Raw genomic sequence first — 9,859 nt, forward strand, 5'->3', positions numbered from 1 at the left:
TATTGTACACTAAAAAATTAATCAATGATACCTGGCTTCTGATTTTGCCTACAATTTTTTTCAAAATTTTAATCATCTTACTGTGCTTATCCAGTGACCTTTGGGGTATCACAATAGCAATGGCTCAAACAGTATATCAAATTGCAGTTACAAAATTTTAATCATCTTACTGTGCTTATCCAGTGACCTTTGGGGTATCACAATAGCAATGGCTCAAACAGTATATCAAATTGCAGTTAGATTTCTTCTCCAACTAACTGATCAACTGGTAAAATATTTTAGCAGATTGCTCAAATGAAATGTTGTTAGTATGAAGTGAGTGCTGTAAAATCAAAAGTAATACTTACCATCCAGATCCAGTTAGTTGATATCTTTGTCATTTGTTTCAAACACAAAAATGACTTACTATAATATGTGTCACTGAATAAGAAGGTCTAATTTTGACATGGAAACTTCTATCATAAATAGATTTTATAAATAAATAGTTCAAACCATAAATAAGTTTTATTTCTTTGGCTGAAGGAAGAAAAATCAAAATTAAAAAAAAAAAAATCAAGGAAAATTCAAATACGGAAACAGTTCCTTAACGTTTTCTGTGCCATGGGCCGATTTTAGGCCGATTTGTAAATACTAAGTTGACTGCCACGGGCCGATTTGTTACAGTTTCACTAAATAATGATAGCAGTCGAAAAGTTTAATTTCTGAAACCAATTTTGATGCACTGCATGTGCACCTTTTATGGAATAATGATTCTTCAAAAGAACGCTGAATCAAAATCAAACAATACAACAAGCGTAAAACATTCAATGAGCGAATTCCAATTCAAAAAAAAACTGATCAACTGGTAAAATATTTTAGCAGATTGCTCAAATGAAATGTTGTTAGTATGAAGTGAGTGCTGTAAAATCAAAAGTAATACTTACCATCCAGATCCAGTTAGTTGATATCTTTGTCATTTGTTTCAAACACAAAAATGACTTACTATAGTATGAGTCACTGAATAAGAAGGTCTAATTTTGACATGGAAACTTCTATCATAAATAGATTTTATAAATAAATAGTTCAAACCATTGTTTTGTAGATGTATATTTTATAGCTTTGTCTTCTAAGACAAAGTTATTGTGTAATTATGATTCGTATAATATTTTCTATACAAATTACTGATCTGCTGGCATTAAAGGGAAATAATTTTTATTGAGTTATTGTACACTAAAAAAATAATCAATGATACCTGGCTTCTGATTTTGCCTACAATTTTTTTCAAAATTTTAATCATCTTAAAAATAAATTTCATTGTTTCTTTTCAAAACAGAGGATAAAAGTTTAATAATCATAAAAGTAATGTTACAAACAAATTAAATGAGGAAAGTTGATATTTGTCAGACAAAAATTGTGACAACATTTTGCTGATTTTCAGTAATGTAAATTATTTCCCTTTAATGGTAGCAGATAAGTAATTGCTTTAGAAAAAAAAATCCAAATTACAATTATGCACTAACTTGTTGTTGGAAAACGAAGCTATTAATTATAGACTTACAAAACAATGTTTTCAACTATTTATTTATAAAATCTATTTATGATAGAAGTTTCCATGTCAAAATTAGACCTTCTTATTCAGTGACTCATATTATAGTAAGTCATTTTTGTGTTTGAAACAAATGACAAAGATATCAACTAACTGGATCTGGATGGTAAGTATTACTTTTGATTTTACAGCACTCACTTCTAACAACATTTCACTTGAGCAATCTGCTAAAATATTTTACCAGTTGATCAGTTAGTTGGAGAAGAAATCTAACTGCAATTTGGTAAACTGTTTGAGCCATTGCTATTGTGATACCCCAAAGGTCACTGGATAAGCACAGTAATAAGTATTAAGATCCTACTTCCATTTGTCTATACAGAAAACAATGCCAACAGTAACAACTTTTTAGCTTTGAATTTGTTTTATGAATTTATTTCAATCGTTCATTACATGAATCAACTTTTTCGTCTGTTGAATCCTTTCAGATTTCCTTTTTTTTGTTTTAAAAGGGAAGTAACTCCGTTATGCGAACAATTACAACTTTTTAGCTTTAGTAGTGTCTTACAAACTTATTTCAAACTTTCATCACCAATTTCTTCGTCTGTTGAATCCTTTCAGATTTTTCCTCTACACCGTGTTGTTTTTTTATAAAGGGTTGTAGGAAGTGTTTTGTTTAAAAGGGAAGTAACTCCTTACTAACCCGTTATGGTTGCTAACCCTATATGGTAATTAACTATGTATTTTTTTAGAGCACCCTCTAAGAAATATATATAGTCACAACATGTAGTCCGTTAACCAATCATATCCCCATAAATTTATAGGAATTAAGATACATGTAATTACAATAATCAGTCTTCTATATGTTTGATAGACTTTTGATATGCTATGTCTATTTCGTGTGCTGATAAATTACTGTCTCTCTTTTTTATACTTGCATTGCTTCTTTGATATACTCATATTTTTAGTCATCACCTTTGAATTGTTCTTAAGCTTAATCTGTAAGCAATTTAAATGCTACACAAAGGGAGGATATTGGAAAAATAACAGTCGCGGCAAAGGAAACTCTTTTGAAAAAAGTCTTCAAGCGACTGTTCAGGTGACGTAAATGTTTTCTCCAAGTTAAGCAGCTATACAGAAGTTTTCCCATTTCAAAGTTGTAATTAATATTCAAGTGATGTTTTTTAAAAGATAAACATTGTTTTTCTTTAAAACTGAAATTTAATTTTCATTTACTTTATCATTAAACATGTCTTAAATTTCTTCTAGTGACATCTTCCGACTTTGACAGTAGTGATTATGGTTACAAACGTAGAAACGGATATTGCACGAATAAGGGTTGTCGATCAGGATATATTTATTATGGCAGAAATGGAGATTGCAAATATGGCAATAAGTTTTGGAGGTATAATTGCAACTCTTATGTAGGATGCTGTCTTCCGCGTGAGTATAAACATCTTTGTAAATAATAATAGATAATAAAGAATTACTTTTATATAAGTCATTATTCAATCTGAAGAAGAAACCTTTAAGAACAGACACAAGACATACTATCAATAACAGCTTATCCGACTTTGTTAATGATACAATAAAGAAGTAAAATCACAAATTAAAATAAGAACTCGGAGGAAAATTAAAATCAGAAAGTCCGTTATCAAATATAAAAATCAAAACCTCAAACACATCAAACGAATGGATAACAACTGTCATATTTCTGTCTTGATACAGGTATTTTCTTATGTAGAAAATGGTGGATTAAACTTGGTTTTATAGCTAGCTAAACCTCTAACTTGTATGACAGACAAACAAACAAACAAATATTTATAAAGAAGCACAAAAAAGGCATATAGACGACAAAATACATTAGCAAAAATGAAAGATAAGAATACAAAAATAATCATAGAACAATGACACAATGACGGGAAGTATAAGTATAGAGCCAAGTCATATGTTTCATAGAAGCACATAAAGGCATATAAATACATGAAACTATCTCCTCTATCATGTCGACGTGATAAAAAAAAATTTGTTCCGTGAACAATTGTATGATTGATTTTGCTTTAGTCAATTCATTCCCTTAGTGTAAAACGTACTCTGAATGAATTTATGTTACTGATTAACAGCTTAACAAGAATTTTATTTAGAATGAGTTGATTATATTTATATATAATAATGCGTTTGTACAAATGTAAATGAATATAATGCATTTGTTGATTATATTCGTCCATCATATATATATATATCTTATATATTTCCTATTTGGTTTTACAATGAAGGTTTAGGCAATGCTTTTGATTTTGTTTTCAAATATTAAAAGTAATCTTTTACAGTGTTTTCTTTATCTTGATTTTGTCTCATAGGTAACCCTAACAGCAAATATTACTGCACCAACAAATACGGATGTGGTGGAAATTATTATTATTATAACAACAATGGCTACTTTTATTATACTAAGAATGACTACTATAATTGCAAGTCTTACAAGGGATGCTGTCTTCGTAATGGTAAGTATCTATATGAAATAAAAATATGTTGCTTGACGTTGACTTACCTTCTCGAGTCTTAATCTGTTGATAAAGGCAACAATAAATGAACTTTTAACTATGAAAAAAACAATACAGTACTGTTAGCTATAGAATACCACGTCATGCCAAAATGTGACAAAATTCAAAAAAAAATCATTGCCCTGATTTATGACAGAACAAGCAACGAAAAATATATATGCCAGACAGCAGAAACACGACCGTCCAAAAAAAGATATTAGGAATAGGAAGCGAAAATACTTTCTTCCGTCGTTTATTTTTTATTTTTCAATGTAGAAAGTAGAAAAAACAATTATTGCTGTTACTTTTGAATCTATTTAAGGCAAGTTCTCTTAGAAAAGTTAGCTTCTGCATTATAATAAGATAATCCTTGATAACTTAAATCAGCAATCGCATCAAAGAAACAGTCAGTCTTATTACATTTATCAATATAAATTTGTATGGATCTTTGCTAAGTGTGGCCTAAAACTGGTAACAATATAGCAGCAAGTCTGCCGTTAAAGAAGCGTGCAACTGTTTTTCATATGAATACTTCCGGTTGAGGGTAATTGCGAAACGCTGTCAACTTTTATCTTAAAATTATGAATTTATGTCTTGGAATTTCCAACTTCAATCTTGAAATTATCAACTTTAAGGGTTGAATTTTGTACTTATAATCTACGAATAATCAACTTTAATCTTGGAATGTCTGATTTTCATGTTGGAATTATAAACTTCAATATTTGAATTATCAACTTCAATATTAGAATTATCAACTACAATATTGAAATTATCAACTTCAATCTTAGAATAATCAATTTTAAACATGGAATTCCAACTTTATTCCTGGAATTATTAACGTTGATCTTGGAAATGACTGACATTTTACCTGTAGTCAATGGTTAATTGTATTTCTCAATGTATACACAATCTACTTATGATCATTTTCGCGGCTAAATGTTTGGTAAAATGTAAAGGAAAACGTATATCTAAATTTTTTCATAGCTTCACGTAGGCCAATTAATATCTGTTATAGGTAAACGTGAAGATTTTATCATGTATGACACTACTTTTTAATGACATTCTATATTGATATGCATTGTTCTTTCATAACTATATTGATAAGGGGTATATGTTATACACCTTGTATCAATATGTTATTGGGAATCTTATACCAATGACCAGTTATTGTATTTTGATATTAAGTTCATAGTAAGACTGCATGAATTAGTCAAACTTTGCTCTATAAAAAATTAAACAACGCAAATACAAGAACTTTGTTTAAGATCGGACATATCATAAGTTGGAACAAATCCATCTGATTTTAACACACATACTACAAAACTTTCAATCTAGTACTGAAAACATATTCGATTGTTTTTTTGTGTCCAAGAAGTGATATTCATATTAAACTATATGTTCCTCTATTTCTCGCAAACTTGTTCTTGTATTTGTAAAAGCCAAACTTCATACAAGAGCTTCCTTAGATGAATGAAAATAATTCATAATTATCCTAAATCTCTTGACCATTTACCTGTTTGTCTTTCAACGACTTTGATAGGCTTTTTGTGTGTTAATTTTTTTGTGTCTACGAGGGATAAGGCGAGGGGGCGATCGAGGTTACGCTTCTTCAATGATGAAGTTGTTTAAAGTTTTTTTTTAATCTTCTTTTTTCCATACTTTTGAATATCCTGTATAGACTATTCTTTCTGCAGTCTACTGATAAAATTGATTAAATATAATTTGCAACGATCATGTGCATTTACAAAAATTACGAATCAAAAGTCGGTAATGCACGTAGAATTGAAATTGTCTAAATGAATAGCAATTACTTATAAAGATATTTCTGCTCTGAGATTCATACAATTCACAAAACGAAATTGTATTGATCGAATTAAAAAAAAACAACAAAAAAACTTTCCATTCTTGCCAAAAGTAAATGTTTTGCTTTATCAGTACCGAATTTCTGGATTTTAAATACACGGAAACATCTCAAAATAATTTAAACAGAAACAGCAAAATTTAAAATAACAAGTACATAATGAAATTAAATTTAACCATACACTTTAGAAATAGTCTTGTTTGTTTTACACCTTTTTCTTAATGTTTATTCTATTTTTCAGTTTACTATAAAGGCTAAGCCTCTTTTGAGACATTTGGACAAGAAAACATCGAAAAGTGACGTCCAAATTCAATGATAATTTCAAATAAAATCATTAAGACAGAAATGTTGGTGTAGGCACGTTTTATTGTTATTTTCTGTTTCTGTATGTTTGAAATAGTTAGCAAAGATACCAGGATTATAATTTAATACGCCAGACGCGCGTTTCGTCTACATTCGACTCATCAGTGACGCTCAGATCAAAATAGTTATAAATCCAAACAAGTACAAAGTTGAAGAGCATTGAGGAGCCAAAATTCCAAAAAGCCAAATACGGCTAAGGTAATCTATCCTTGGGATAAGAAAATCCTTAATTTTCCGTATAATTCAAAGATGTAAAAAAAACAAACTACAAATGCTATCCTGTCAGGCACATGTACCACAGAAATACACTTTGTTTAATATGTATTAAAGGATACGTCTATATGTAAAGTATTTGATACATCCTGCTCACAAAACAAGAAACTAGAAAGCTCTATGACAACACGAACCAAACGCGACCAGTGGCAATGCAATATACCAAGTCATAAGTCTATATAATAAATCGAACTGACACCATTATTTATTTATCATCAACATCCGACTTCCGTTTTTTAAAAAAAACACGATACAAAAAAAGGAAAATTACAAAATCACCGTATTCCGAGGATTTTCAACCGGAAGTCCCTAATTAAATGTCAACACCAAAAGCTCATACACATCAAACTAATGAATAACAACTGATATATTCCTTACTTGGTACAAGCATTTTCCCATTTAGAAAATGGTGGATCAAACCTGGCTTTATAGCTAGCCAAACACTTACTTGTATGAAAAGCACTGACAAGATTGCTGACTTTGAACATACAAGCAACAGTGAAAAAAATACTCCTCCATATATTACAACTTTCTTTTTAATTACAATCAGTGTACTTACTATACCTGCAAATACTATACAAATCATCGACATGAAATTTGTAGTTTGATTTTTTAACAAGAAGTAGATATTCAGGTGTGAAGTGATACGTTTCTTTACCTATCGACCTGTTATTGTATTGATAGGTTTTTTAATATACAAAAACTGACTTGGATAATACAGTTAGTCTCAACTTCATTAATTTTACATACGGATATATTGAACATTTCTTGTCATTTAATCACCCATATTTGACCAAGTTTTGACATGTGATTCATACCAGTGAAATTGAAAATTAAGTGAATAAAGTTCAACAGCAGTATACGTGTATTAAACTCATTATTCGATGGAAAGAAAACAAATCGGTTTACAAATTAAAACGTAGGGAAACACATCAGTTATAAGGGGAAAACATAGGAACATCAGGAACACTTAAGTGCAACAAAAAACCAAACGCAAACATACATAGAAATGAACTCTTTGATAGCAACTGCCATATTCTTGACTTGGTCTGATAAGACATTTTAAGAAAAAAATGTTGGGTATACCTGGCTTAAAGGGTCGTTAAATCTCCCGCTTATAAGACAATGTTAAAACAATACCATTCCAAACAATTGTCATGACAATTGTGGTATTGAAAGACAATTTGATGATTATTTCGCTACAAACGATCAGATATAACACATTATTCAACCAAAACCATAACAGAAACACCAAAAAAACAAAAAAAAAAAAAAAACACATTAATGTTGGATATTCAAAATAGCGAGACACGTCGTTTAGCAATGCAAGTTCACACTCGGTATAACAGTCATAATCAGGACGTTGTATTATTGTACTTGATCTTCGCTTTACCATATTATCTCTCATAATTGATTTAAAATGAATACATTTCAAATATCGAAAATAGCTTCCATTATCATACTTTTCAAGTTTGTTAGTCCGATTTTGCTGTAGTCCGATTTACGGACGCTGAATATATCATAGTCCGAGTTTTTTATGAACCGATATATCAGAGAGTCGTAGGTTTTAAAGGGGCACTAGCTGTCAAACTCATTTTAACAGATTTGACTCAAACATTGTGTAGTATCCGGAGGGTTAGTTTTAGGTCATCAGACAGACCATCTAGAGATGTCCGAAGAACTTCCCAGAAACCATCCTCTTCCGGTTGAAACTTAATGGCTATACAGCAGACGAATTCACTAGAAGAGCAATGGGCCGTTCCTGACTGCAGGAACGACCATCCAAGGTATATATTGATCTTGTATATACTCGGGATCACAACATTGGCGCTGCGAGCACTTATTTGCGTGGAGCATTGCAATTAAGGGCTCATTTTGTGATTTGAGGCGACGTTCGCTTGGACAGTGTTTCCAGCGGAAAAGGATTCGGGGGAAACCTTTGCCGATCGTTTTTGTTGTGTAATACTCTGGTAGAGAATATTACATAACATTTCAGGGGTTTTGCAGCGCGGTAGAACCCCTGATTTTTGCGTATTATTGAGTATTTTTTATGTTTTTGCCGTGCAGGTAGTGTACGGCAAAAAATAGTAAGACAGGAGGGGAAAGGTGATTTGGTTTATTCCAGCGCGGGAATAAGTCATTTCAGGCACTCGTGGCACTCGTGGAGTATTTTGGAGGAATACTTCAGGTTGTTTAGGAGAAAGGATTGTGCAAGTAGACGTCAGGTTACCTTGCTGACCCTGAAGGGACAGCTGGGTACCAGTCACCGGTAACTGCAGACCAGAAGGACGGGTTACCAGTCGACAAGTTATTGTTTTGTTTACTTCTGATAACCGCAGACCAGAAGGACGGGTTACCAGTCGTATTGTTATTGTTATTGTTTTGTTTACTTGTGTTAACCGCAGACCAGAAGGACGGGTTACCAGTCTTTGTGTTATTGTTTTGTTTACTTTTGTTAACCGCAGACCAGAAGGACGGGTTACCCGAAGCAGTAGTATTTGTGTTATTAAATAAATAAATTGTGGTATTGAGTGTGTTGTTTGTTGTTGTTTATTCTTTAAATAAAAAAAAACTTTGTTATAAATTGTTGTTCAGTGATTTACAGTTACAAATGTCGGTTGTAAACCTAAACACTTGTAGCTTTCGAGAGTTACTCCAGCTCCCAGGTATAGGCATAAAAACTGGGGAGCAAATAATGGACATTAGGGAGGGCAAGGGCTTTGTGACAGAGTCAGACTTGTCCACTATCTCCCACCTACGAGTAACAAGGGGCCTCTTATCCAGGTTGGACTTCAGCCCAAATGGAGGTGGCCAAAATATTGGGCCACCACCTCAGGCCCAAGGCAGGCATGGTGAGATGTTAGACAGGGGACACATTGCCCCACAGGGCACACTCTCCCAAGTACAAGGCCAATCTGCATTTAGGCAAGAAGCATGGCACCAGGGGCAAAGTCCCGGGCCCTTGGAAGGGCACAGCCAGATGGAATCTGCCTTTCTTGAATATAGTTCATATCCCGGTGATGCTAATGCTAGACCTGAACCCACAGGGAATTGGGATGGGGGCTACAGTGAACAGTTACAGAAAAAAGAGTGGAGTCACCATGTTATTGGTGACCCAAACCAAGGTAGTCCCCCTCACCACATGTACAGGGGTAGTATTTGGAACAAGCCGTATTGTCCAGGTAAAGACCGTGCGTGGGACAAACTTACCCCAAACTATTGGGGCACACCTTCACACCCCATGGGTCACGCAAGCAACTATGCAGGTCAGGGGTCAGCACCCTGTACCCAACCAGC

General features: G+C 32.6%; 1 long non-coding RNA gene across 1 annotated transcript; it reads left to right on the plus strand.

Annotated features, from left to right (window-relative positions):
* Positions 1-2,797: 2,797 nt before the first annotated feature.
* LOC143062095 (uncharacterized) lies at positions 2,798-6,272 on the plus strand. Its single transcript, XR_012974542.1, has 3 exons — positions 2,798-2,965; positions 3,883-4,026; positions 6,168-6,272. It is a non-coding gene; the product is annotated as an uncharacterized LOC143062095 (long non-coding RNA).
* The last annotated feature ends 3,587 nt before the right edge of the window (positions 6,273-9,859 follow it).

The sequence above is a fragment of the Mytilus galloprovincialis genome, chromosome 2, assembly GCF_965363235.1.
Source record: "Mytilus galloprovincialis chromosome 2, xbMytGall1.hap1.1, whole genome shotgun sequence".
NCBI classification, from domain to species: Eukaryota; Metazoa; Mollusca; class Bivalvia; order Mytilida; family Mytilidae; genus Mytilus; species Mytilus galloprovincialis.